This window comes from Cucumis melo, chromosome 11 (assembly GCF_025177605.1).
Source record: "Cucumis melo cultivar AY chromosome 11, USDA_Cmelo_AY_1.0, whole genome shotgun sequence".
NCBI lineage: Eukaryota > Viridiplantae > Streptophyta > Magnoliopsida > Cucurbitales > Cucurbitaceae > Cucumis > Cucumis melo.
The window spans coordinates 8,724,150-8,736,105 of record NC_066867.1 but is presented as its reverse complement, the minus strand read 5'-3'; the positions used below and the strand labels follow the sequence as shown (position 1 = coordinate 8,736,105).

Here is an 11,956-nt window from a genome sequence, read left to right as displayed (position 1 = left end):
GTATTACATTTTTTAATCCTCATTTCGAGTGCATTCGTCCACATATAAGGTATGTACTCAGGGTTTTCTGTTTATTTTTTCTTTCATTTTGGGTAATTTTAAAATAGTGTATGCTTTTCACCGGTTTTCATTTCGTAATGTCTTCATTTTTTTTTCGTTGAACATCCGCAGTCATCTGACCCTTCTAAAAGGTCTACGGATTAGCCATTTCTAGATTCAATGTTCATTTGTAATGGAGAAACTTTGGTTTTGTAATTTTTGAATTTTTGGACATTTCTATGGACATTTCACTTTTTCAATAAATTTTGTATTGTTATTTTCTATCCTATGCTTTCAAACTTTCAATTTATTCTTTTTTTCTTAGATGCACGGAATTAGATTTTATTTTGGAAATTAGCATCCAAATGTAAACTATTGCACTTCATCGAGTCACACTAGTGTAATAAAAAAAATGAGTATCAAATTATTTGCCATTATTTTCTAATATCGTTTCATATGTAGCATAGGCGTCAATTTGGTTAATTGGAACGCAATAAGAATTACAACATCGGATTGAAATTGGTTTTCTACGTTTCAAAAGTTAAAAATTAGGTTTCCCACTTTTACGTGTTTTAAAAATTACATTGACACCATTTGAGATATACATAACTTTCAATTTGACAACAATGTAAAATGTGTTAAACTCATCGTCCAAAGTTGTAAACAAATAAAACTTCGATGCTTACAAAAATACTACAGTTTTAATTGTACAAATTTATATGTTTAAAAAATTTTGCATTCATTATCAAACTTAATTGTAAAACTACTTTTACAAATATCACCCGTATTTACCAAACACATTTTAGTATAACTTTTTATATTATGTTAAAAATAACTTGTAAGAAAAAAAAAGTAAACTGTTTTGAAGAAGGATTTTTAAAAGTTTAAATTTGGATAATGACTAAATAGAAATAAACATTTTGCAAATTATATGTAGTGAAAAACAAATTGTTTCTTTACAACATCATCAAACATAAGTTGGCATCGTTTTCACATTTTTGGTTTTTAAATACTTGTACGTAGCTTCCATATACTAACTTTATGTGCAATTGTGATTTTTTTTTTCTTGAATATGGATATTTTCACAATGGACATGGACACTGTATTGACAGACTTAGTAAATAGTTTTTAGGACTTTTTAGGTACTTTAAAATGGATCAACAAACACTTCTTAGAATCCTAACTGCGTTCCCACTGGTCCAACATCAGATGCTCCTAATGTTGGAGGTACTAATGAACGACAATAAGCGTCTCCTACAGACAACGTATGATACTAGGCATAGAATTAGGCAGCTTGTGTACTTTTGCATGATACACGAGTCTGATCTTGTGTGTCGACAAAGCACACGCATGGACAAGGGAAAATTGTCACTAATGTACTCGGCGTCTACGACATGAAAGGGGATTTCATATACGTCACGGTTGGGAAGGTTCTGCAAAAGACTCATGGATTCTCCAGGATGCTAAAGGGTATTTACAATTTTTCATCCAACCATGTCATTTTGAAATTCCATATTAAACGTGCGTAAACCATTGGTTTTTGTAACAGGATATTACTATTTGTGCGATGTGGGTTATCCAAACGCTAAGAGATTTCTCACCCCATACAGAGGCCAAAGGTACCACTTGCAAGAGTGGTGTGGTGCTGGAAATTCTCCAACAACCACTGTAAAGGAATACGTCAACATGAAGCACTCTTCGACAAGGAATATGATTTAGTGCGCATTCAATATTTTGAAGGGTCGTTGGGGAATTCTTCGTGGGAAGTCGTACTATTCCCTCCAAGTGCAGTGTCACGCCATCCTAGCATGTTACATGCTGCACAATTTGATAAACAAATAAATGACCAATTGCGAAGTCATTGACAAGGGGGACTCTACGTACACGACGACCACTGTTGTAGAAGACATTCAGTACATTAAGACCACAAACGAGTGGTCTCAGTGGCGCGACAAATTAGCTGAAGCAATATTCACCGAATGGCAGTTGCGTAACGCTTACCTAAAATAATTTTAAATTAGAACCCCTTCATTATATGCCAATTCAAATGACCTATACTCTATATTTTCCATATCTAATGTATGCGTGCATGCTTTACATCAATTAGGAATTATAAATTATATGTCCTAATATTGTTTGCTAGTCGTTTGTGTCTCATGAATGTTGAAATGTGAAATTGCTAACGTGTTTCATGTATTTGTTGTCATTTGTCATTCTCAGTATGGAAACCTCATCCCGTGCCCCCAAACATGTATAAACAAAGGAGGAGGAGGACACTCTTGTCGAGTGTTTAGAGTTGGTGTCCACTAGGGGATGGAAGTCTGACAATAGTACGTTCCCGCTAGACCACCTGGCCTAACTAGTATGCATGATGGCCAAAAAATTACCTGGATGTCATGTCCGCGTAACCACTGTACTAGACTATAGAATCAAGACACTTAAGCGGACCTTCCAAGCCATCGTAGATATAAAGGGGCCAGCGTGCAGTGGGTTTGGCTAGAACGATGACGCAAAATGCATAATTGCGGAGATGGAAGTCTTTGATAATTGGGTTAGGGTAAGGAAAATAATCGTTAAACTACTTGCGCATTGTATATTTAGTTAACAATTTTCGTATTAGTAGTTTTAAGTGGTCCTATTTTTTATGCAATCGCATCCTGCAGCGAAGGGACTCCTTAACAAACTCTTTCTCTATTACGACGAACTTGCATATGTTTTCGGGTGTGCTAGGGCGATGGGTCGCTTTGCTAAGACATTCACCGACGTCGGGTCGAACGAGCCTACCGGGTATGAGGGAGTTGACATGTCGGATGGGAACAAGGAGTTTCCATCCATGTACAGCTAGGGGATTGACATGTCCAAGGAGGATGTACGAGCATCACGACCTGCTTGCGCGTCAGACGATAGGGCCGGATCGAAGAGAAAGAGGGGAAGCCAGTGGAAGGGTGAGCTTGACGTCATACATATGGTTTCATAGAGATGATTGACGATGAGAGGAAGAACTTTGCAGAGCCCTCTTACGAGACATCTTCAGATAGTTTATGTCCTTTCTTGACTGGCTTGCTTGTTGTTTTCTTACTTCACTTGAATTATGTTTTTTACTGTTATTTGTATTCCTATTTTAGCAAACTTTTTTTTCATATGCACAATACTTCGATCCCTATATGATTTGTAACTTGTTTATGCATATGTTTTTTTTTTCTCCCTTCTACATCCATTCAATCCGTTTTAAAATGTTTCGTTCAAATTAAGACAAATAGTAACAATTCGAACAATATGGCGTTCAAGTGCTACGTAATAATTTATTTAATTAATGAATATAAATATGGACGTATGCGTTAGACCACGTAATTAAATATGTTAAAAACAAATGTACAACTATACCGCTAATTATAAATACGTAATAACTAGTTTGTATTTGTAAAAAATGAATAAGAATAAATTAGTACAATTTGTTAACAAATTATTTGGAAATTGGTCGAGTGTATTTACTAATTTAATAACATTAGACATAGAAAAAGATAATATGCAAGAGGGGTTCGACGTTTTCGTAATAAAAAATATGCAATAATAATTTATTTGGTATATGTACAATGTGAATTTTTAAAAAATTAATAAGTAAAAAATATATATATTCTTAACCCTATCCAACTAACCCTTCCCCTAAACAATCTTATAAAAAATTCTTCATAAACCTACCCATATAATCCTTCACTCAAACATATATTATTCATAACACTATAATAACCCTTCTCACGTGACCCTTCCCCCAAACATTTCTTGTCATAAAACTACATTTCTAAACTCTTCCCTCAAACAAGAATTATGATAAAACTAAGTTTCTCATAACATTAGTTTTATCATAACACTAACCCTTCCATAATCCTATCCTTTCTCTGAATAGTAATCTATTATATATAAATTATAATATTATAATTTATTTTCAAAAACAATATATATATATATATATATATAAATATTGTACTTACCTTTGTCTTTTATAAATATTTTATGGCCATTTCGGAAACATATTTTTACATGAGAAAGAGAAACACAAGGAAGAGTAAAAATGCTTAGAATCAAAAGTGTGGAAAAACTTCGACCTTGTATTAATTAGGTCGGTAATCAATAAATGAAACAATAAACACATCTAGCTCAATTTCAAAATATGCTTTTTAATATTTTAAAGTCAATTTTAACTTTAAAAAACAGTGTTTAAAATTCTTCAAAAAAATTAAATTGTTAAATTGATTTTGAAGGATGAAATAGATATATTTTATTATATTTTATCATATTCGTATATGTTTTAATTTATTTTTGTTATATTCATAGATTAAATATATGTTAAAAATTAGAAAACAAATTATTTAATATTTTAATATCAATGTAAAAGTAATACTGATAGCAACATAAATTTTAAGAACTTAATTTTATAAAATATCGATAAAGATAGAAATAAATTTATGAATATTTCTAGAAACATTAACAAAACTAAAAATAAAAATAAAAAATAAGTTAAAGTTAACTATTTTAATTTTTAAAATAAATATAAAGTTTTGAAAGGTTTGGTAGAGAATTTAAATTCGAATAAGAAATATTTTATCTTTTTTAATGAATTTAGTAAATATGTGTTTGGTAGATAATTCAGAGTGTGTTTCTAAAATTTGTTTTTGGTTCCTATGATTCAAATAGAAATTATGAAAACAACGTTATGTTTTCATTGTATGCAAATTTTGAATTTTACATTTTCAAATGTAGATTTATTTTAAATACATATTAAAAACATTTTAAAATACTGCAGGTTATGTTACGTAAAATCAATTCATTTTTTTAATATAATATATATATTAGATAATATATTATAAATTATATAAAATTACAAAATTATAAGGTAAATTTTCACAAAGATAACAAAATACCAAAATATTTACGACCTATATAACGAAATAAAAAAAGTCTATGAAACCCGTATAAATTTTTCATAAATTTCAAATTTGCTCTTGATGTTGCGGATTGATTTATTCTTTTTGATCAAATTCTCTTTCTTCTATTTCTATTCATTTATTTCTTTCTTTCTTCATCTTCTCCTTCTTTCTTACCGCTCCTCTTCCAGAATATCAAGATTGTTTAAATATCATTTTGATATAATTTAAATGATCACTTATCTAGTCAACATGATCGTTTAGTATGGTAAATACGATCGTTTATATTTGAAACATTTTTTGTATTGTTAAAAAAAACTATTTAATTGTGTATCATTTTCTACTTGATCGTGTATCATAATCGTTTAGAAGAAGATCTATGCCTGTAAACTTTTTTCGTTTTCAAAATTATTCTATCTAGTGTATATATTTTGTGGGTTATATTTTTAAAAAATTTGAAATTACAAATATATAAATATTTTAGATTAAGTAACATAATTTAATTTATCTTATTTATAATTAGAATGTAGATTTCAGATTTTGTAAAATTATAGAAAGCAATCCCGTTTGATAAAAGAAGAAGTTTTTTAAAACATTTTTTTTGAAAATATAAAATAAAAATATGTTTTAAATTATTATAAATTTTATTTGTATTAACAACTTTTAAATTTGGTTACGGAATAAAAATAAAAATAAGAATGGTGAAGAGATAAATATAAAATGTAAAAAATGTATTATGTGATAGTTAAAACTTAAAATTGGAGAAATATATTTAAAAGAAAAGGAAAGGAAAGGAAAGGAAAGGGAATTGTATTTGTGAGTTAGGATAAGATCCCATATAACGGAAAATGGTAAACAGGCTGGCATTGCTTCTCCGGTCAAAACTATGACTCGGAAATCATAGCCAACCGCTCACATCCTTATCCCTTTTCCCTTTTCTTATTATTATTTTTTTTTTATTTTCTTTTTTCTAAAAAAAATAAATAAAATATAACTATTTACTTATCAAAAAGAGAAATTTGTTTTCTCAATTTCTTATGCTTCTCTTCTCACTTCCCCTTCTTTTACTTACTCTCCAATTTCATGCCTTTTCTTTAACAATCTTCCAACACAATTTCATCTTCTTTATCCACTCTCCACCTTTGGAGCGTGCTCCTCACCCGCCTTTCTACTATTCTAACCATATCTTTATCTTCTCCATATTTATGAATCTTTTTTTTTTTATTATAATTCATCATACTATCACGTGCCTATTATCCAACGTCTATTTCTAACATTCTTAACAACTCTTCTATGCTACCCTCCTTGTAATTTTGGACAAATTTACTGTTATCCTTAGCAAAACAGCGTTTGGTAAATTTTAATTTTAATCTTTAAAATATTGTTAATAGTATTTGGTGAATTCAAATCATATTATTTCTCACTTAATTATAATAATTTAAATATATATTATTTTATTATTTATATAGTCCTCTTACATTAAATTGAAATTAGTTATTTATTTAGATCTTTTATAATTTAGATTACAAACTACATTTTATCAAATTTTCTTTTACCGATCTTTTTCTATGGATTGATTGAACATACAATCTTGGTCAATTAAATCGCGTCACGTCGTCACAGTAAAATTGTGATAATTATATTTTGATTGAATTTGGATAGTCAAGTTTTCTCATATTCAACCCAATTCAAGCCTCGATGAAAATTTGGGTCAAATAAATAATGGACACGAGCCCGTCAAGCAAGTGAGCCCAAGTCGAGCCCATTAAGCATATGGACCCAAGCTCAACAAACAAATCGGTCCAAGCCTAAGCTCAACATTCAAATGGGCCCAATCCTAAGCCCAACAGTTAAATGAGTCCAAGCCCAAACCCACATAAAGCCTATGAAAATTCTCTATAAATAGAGACCTTCCCATTCATTTTGAAGATTTTTTGTTGATGGAAGAATTAAAACTCTGAAGAACTAAAGCTCTGAAGAATTGAAAATTCAAACTTCAAAAAGCTCTCAAAACGTATGAGTTTTTATCAACATCGAGATCATCATCTTCTGAAATATTGAAGACTTAAAAGATCGAACTTTCCTTGAATTCTAGAAGATTGAAGCTCAAATAGATTTGCAATCACAAATTCCTAAAGATCGAATATCAAAAAGTTATAAGTCTTAATTTGTATTTAAGAGAAAGCATTAAAGGAATAAATACTAGAAAATGTATCCACAACACCATATAAATCAATACAAAATTCAATTCCACAAATTACATTTCTCCTAAAATCTCGTGTGAACAGGAATAAAGATAGTTTGTTTTTTAGGTTTTTTTTTCAAAAATATAAAAAATCTGTAAAATATTTATTCTCCATAGAAAAATTTTGAAAACAAAAAAACCTACAAGCCCACAATGGAAATAACAAAAATGTCCCAGCCAATATGCGATTAATCAACCACACGTACACGCAAATAATTTTCTTCTAAACGATCGTGTACTACAGTCTAAAGGAATGATTTACTATCGTTTAGGTCTTGATACACGATCATGTAGTTCTTTTTAATGATGGGGAAAAAAGCTTCAAATTTAAACAATTGTGTTGACCATGGCAAACAATTGTGTTGATCATGGAAAACAATCGTGTTGATTATAGTAAATTATCGTATAGCCTAATGTAAATGATCGTTAGAAACTTAAATTAAATGATCGTGTTGACCATAAGAGAAATTACAACTACCACCATATTTTATGGCTGACGTTTATTACAATTTACCCTCGATTAAACTTTTAACACAATTAGCTTAATTATTTAAGAATTGACTTACGTTTTATCCCTTGAAGGTGGAGCTTCCACTCATATCTTAGTCCTTCTTGTACAAACTAAAATAAAATAAATTGAAATCATATTGTAGGAGAGAATATTAAAAAATCATATTTTATGAAAGTTTGGCTCAACTAACCTCTTCATTAGGGTTAATTAAGATATTTCTATTTTTTAAACATGGCCAACTTAAGGGGTCAAATAGATTTATTGTATTTTCCATGCTCCATTTTAAGGTAAGCTAAGTCATTTTATCGTTTTATTTTATTCAACCTTTTATTCCATGGTAATTAATTAGCATTATTAGGATAAGCAAATACTAGATGGTAGAGAAAAATAAACATAATTTTTGTACAAAATTTCACGAACAAGCGGACAAATCATGGCACACGAGGTTAGACGTAGTGTATTGTTATGGGTGAATTCCAAGGTTAAAAGAGTTGAGCAATAGAAAAAGAGGTTTTTAACTCACATACCCTAAATATATAGGCCAAATTACATAAGAAAATTTTTAGTAGGTTACATGATAACTAGTAAAAAATATATCTTACGTACTTTCACATATATACACATGTATATTTAATTACTTTGCATATTGTTAGAAATGACTTATGGGCTTTGGCTCAAATAGAAAAGTAAAGTAGTTTGTCCCACATTGCTAATCTTTGAAGTGGGAAGTGGGTATATATTCTTAAACCTTTTAAGGGATTTCAAACTAAGTTGGTGGTGATAGTATAACACTGTCATCGTATGCGCGTCGCCCAAGTGCGGCGGGCTAAGGAGCAATTGGCACCACTTTTTGTTGTTTCTATTCCCTTGTTCCGACGAGTGCACATTAGTACTGGGCACGGGCACCAGGGTAGCCAAACTTTCTTTCAGGGCAGTGGTTCATCACGAACAACATTTACCTTGACCTATCCAAGCTAGAGCCACTTAACGAAATGACCTATTTGGTCCAAAAAACTATTGATTTTTTTTAGCAGTTAGAAGTCGACTACGTTCTTACCACCGATCTGCCATCTGATCCACAGGACCAAGTGATCGATCCTGAGAAGTATGCAAAGGATAACAAGACTGTTCATGGGCATTTGTTGAACCACATGTCAGACCTGATGTTCGACCCGTTCGTAGCTCAAAAATCTACCAAGGACATCTGGAGCACCCTGGAATCTTGATGTGGAGGATATGATGTTGAATGGATAAAATATGTTGTTAGAAAGTGGTTGCAGTTCCAGATGACAGACAACAAGCCAGTTGTGGATCAAATACATGCGTACGAAAACCTGGTGGCAAATGTTTTATTTGAAGGCGTGAAGATGTGTGAAATACTTGAAGCAAATGTCCTGCTCGAGAAGTTTACTCTAACATGAAATGACTATCGTAATCACCTTAAGCACAAGAAGAAGGATTTGAAACTTGAGGAACTGATTAGTCAGATACACACAGAAGAAGACAACATACTAAAAGATAAGTTAGCCTCTAAAAGTTTTATTCAATTAATGCTAACTTAGTTGAATCTTCTGCTGTAAACAGAGACAGGACCAAGCAAGATAAAGAGCAAAAGGGGAAAAACTCAAAGAAGAGACAACTCAAGGCTCCTAGGGGACAAATAAAGAAAAAGAAACTAGTTTGTTATGTACGCGAAAAAGGACACAAGTCATACCAATGAAACCAAAGGAAAGGGAGACCAAACCAGAAACCAACACCTCAAGCCAATCTTGTAGAACAAGACGATGAGGTCATAACAGCTATTGTGGAGATCAACTTGATAGAAAAAAGGCTGACTGGATTCTCGATACGGATCCTCGAGACACTTCTGCACCAATCGAGAACTTCTCCATGACTACGAAGATACTACAGATGGAAAATGCATATTCGTGGGAAACTCAGCCACTACATGAGTAATTGGGAAAGAGAAGGTTGCTTTAAAATTAACTTATGGAAAAACTCTATCTCTTAGTAATGTTTTGTATGTCCTTTCTCTACGTAGGAACTTGGTGTCTAGGAGTTTGTTGAATCGGGTAGGGCTTAAGATTGTACTGGAAGGTGACAAGGTTGTCCTCACCAAAAATAGAGAATTTGTCGATAAGGGGTATCTATCTAATGGTCTGTTTGTACTTAACACTGTTTCCATGAATGCAAATGCATTTAGTCCTGCCTACATAGTTGAATCTGTTGATTTATGGCATGGTAGACTAGGACATATGAACTTTGATTCAATTAGGAAGCTTAAAGACTTAAGACTTATTAATACTTCTGAATCGCATGGAACTGGTAAATGCTCTGTTTGTGTAGAAATTAGGTTCTATAAGAAACCTTTCAAATTAGTCGAATCTAGAAGTACTGATCTATTAGAATTAATTCACTCTGATCTAGCCGATTTTAAAAACACTACTAGTAGAGGTAGTAAAAATTACTATGTATCTTTGTTGATGATTTCTCTAGATTTACTAAGATCTACTTGATAAAAACAAAAGATGAAGCTGGCAGTATGTTTTTAAAATTTAAAGCAGAATCTAAAAATCAGTTAGGAAAAAAGATTAAGATCAGATAGAGGTGGTGAGTATTCTGATAGAACTCTTAAAGATTTTTGTGAGTTAAATAGTATTGTTCATGAATTTACTGCTCCTTACTCACCACAACAAAATGACATAGTAGAATGAAAAAATATAACTCTTAAAGAAATAATGAATGTCATGTTGTTAAGCTTTGGTCTATCTGATAATATGTAGGGGAAACCGTGTTGTCTGCATGTTTTATTTTTAATAGGGTTCTTCATAAAAGGCTAAACAAAACTCCCTACGAACTTTGAAAATGACATGCACCAAATCTCTCATATTTGAAGGTCTAGGGATGCTTGGCAAAGGTACCATTTCCTGCATTAAAGAAATCTACGCTAGGGTCTAAAACCTTTGACTGCATATTTATCAGTTATGCTCAAAATAGTGCAGCAGATAGGTTTATGTGTCTAAATGACAAAACTATAAATAAATCTAAGGATGCAGAATTCTTTGAGCATGTGTTTCCGTTAAAGCAATCTCTGTCTATTCCCTGCCTATCTAGAAGTATGCATGATCCTGAAAATCCCTTAGTTGTTAGTGAAATACCTGTTTTTGAAATTATTAATACTTCAAACATAAGATGTGAATTAGAACCTAGGAGAAGTAAAAGATAGAGAACTGAGAAAAGTTTTGGTCAAGATTTCTTAAGCACCTTTATAGTGGAAAGGCGTGATGAAATTGACTGTAATTTCATGAACTTGTTTTTAATAGATGAGGATCCTAAAACTTACCGAGAAGCCCTGAACTCTATAGAGTTAAGTATGTGGAAAGAGGCCATTAAAAGTGAACTGGATTCACTGATCATGAATCAAACATGGGACTCAGTGGACCTTTCTATGGGAAGTAAGCCAATTAGGTGTAAATGGATATTCAAAAGAAAAATAAAACCAAATAGGTCAATAGAAAGATACAAGGTTAGATTAGTGGTGGTAGGGTATACTCAAAAGCAAGATATTGACTACTTTAACACATATTCCCCTATAACTAAGATAACCACAAATAGGGCCTTGATTGCATTAGCTGCCATACATAGTCTTCTTATTCACCAAGTGGATGTAAAAACCGCCTTTCTAAATGGTGACTTAGAAGAAGAGATTTATATGATACAACTATAAGGGTTCAAAATTCCTGACCAAGAAAATAAAATGTGTAAACTTAGAAAATCTCTATATGGTCTCAAGCAAGCTCCTAAAAAGTGGTACGAAAAATTTAATAATACTTTGATAAACAATGGATTTAAAGTAAATTCCTCAGATACGTGTGTTTATTCAAAGTTGTTTAGAGCTGATTGTATATTATTATGTTTATATGTTGATGACATGTTAATTTTTGGAACAAACATGGAATTGATAAATGACACCAAGTTGTTCCTTTCATCACACTTTGAAATGAAAGACTTAGGAGAAGCAGACGTAATTCTTGGTGTTAAAATCAGGAAAAACTATACCAATTTGTCCCTAGGTCAATCTCACTACGTGGAGAAAATACTAAAAAATTTTGATTCTTTTGATGTTTCTCCAATAAGAACTCCCTATGATGCTAGTAAATATCTTAAGAAGAATAAAGAAGATTGCGTGTCTCAACCTGAATATGCAAAGATCATAGGTAGTGTTATGTATTTAATGAA

The 11,956-nt window shown here is 31.5% G+C and overlaps 1 long non-coding RNA gene across 1 annotated transcript; it reads left to right on the top strand.

The window, feature by feature from the left end:
• Nucleotides 1–1,217: 1,217 nt before the first annotated feature.
• Nucleotides 1,218–3,200, top strand: LOC127143867 (uncharacterized). Its single transcript, XR_007815433.1, has 4 exons — nt 1,218–1,509; nt 1,589–2,024; nt 2,260–2,596; nt 2,703–3,200. It is a non-coding gene; the product is annotated as an uncharacterized LOC127143867 (long non-coding RNA).
• Nucleotides 3,201–11,956: the final 8,756 nt, after the last annotated feature.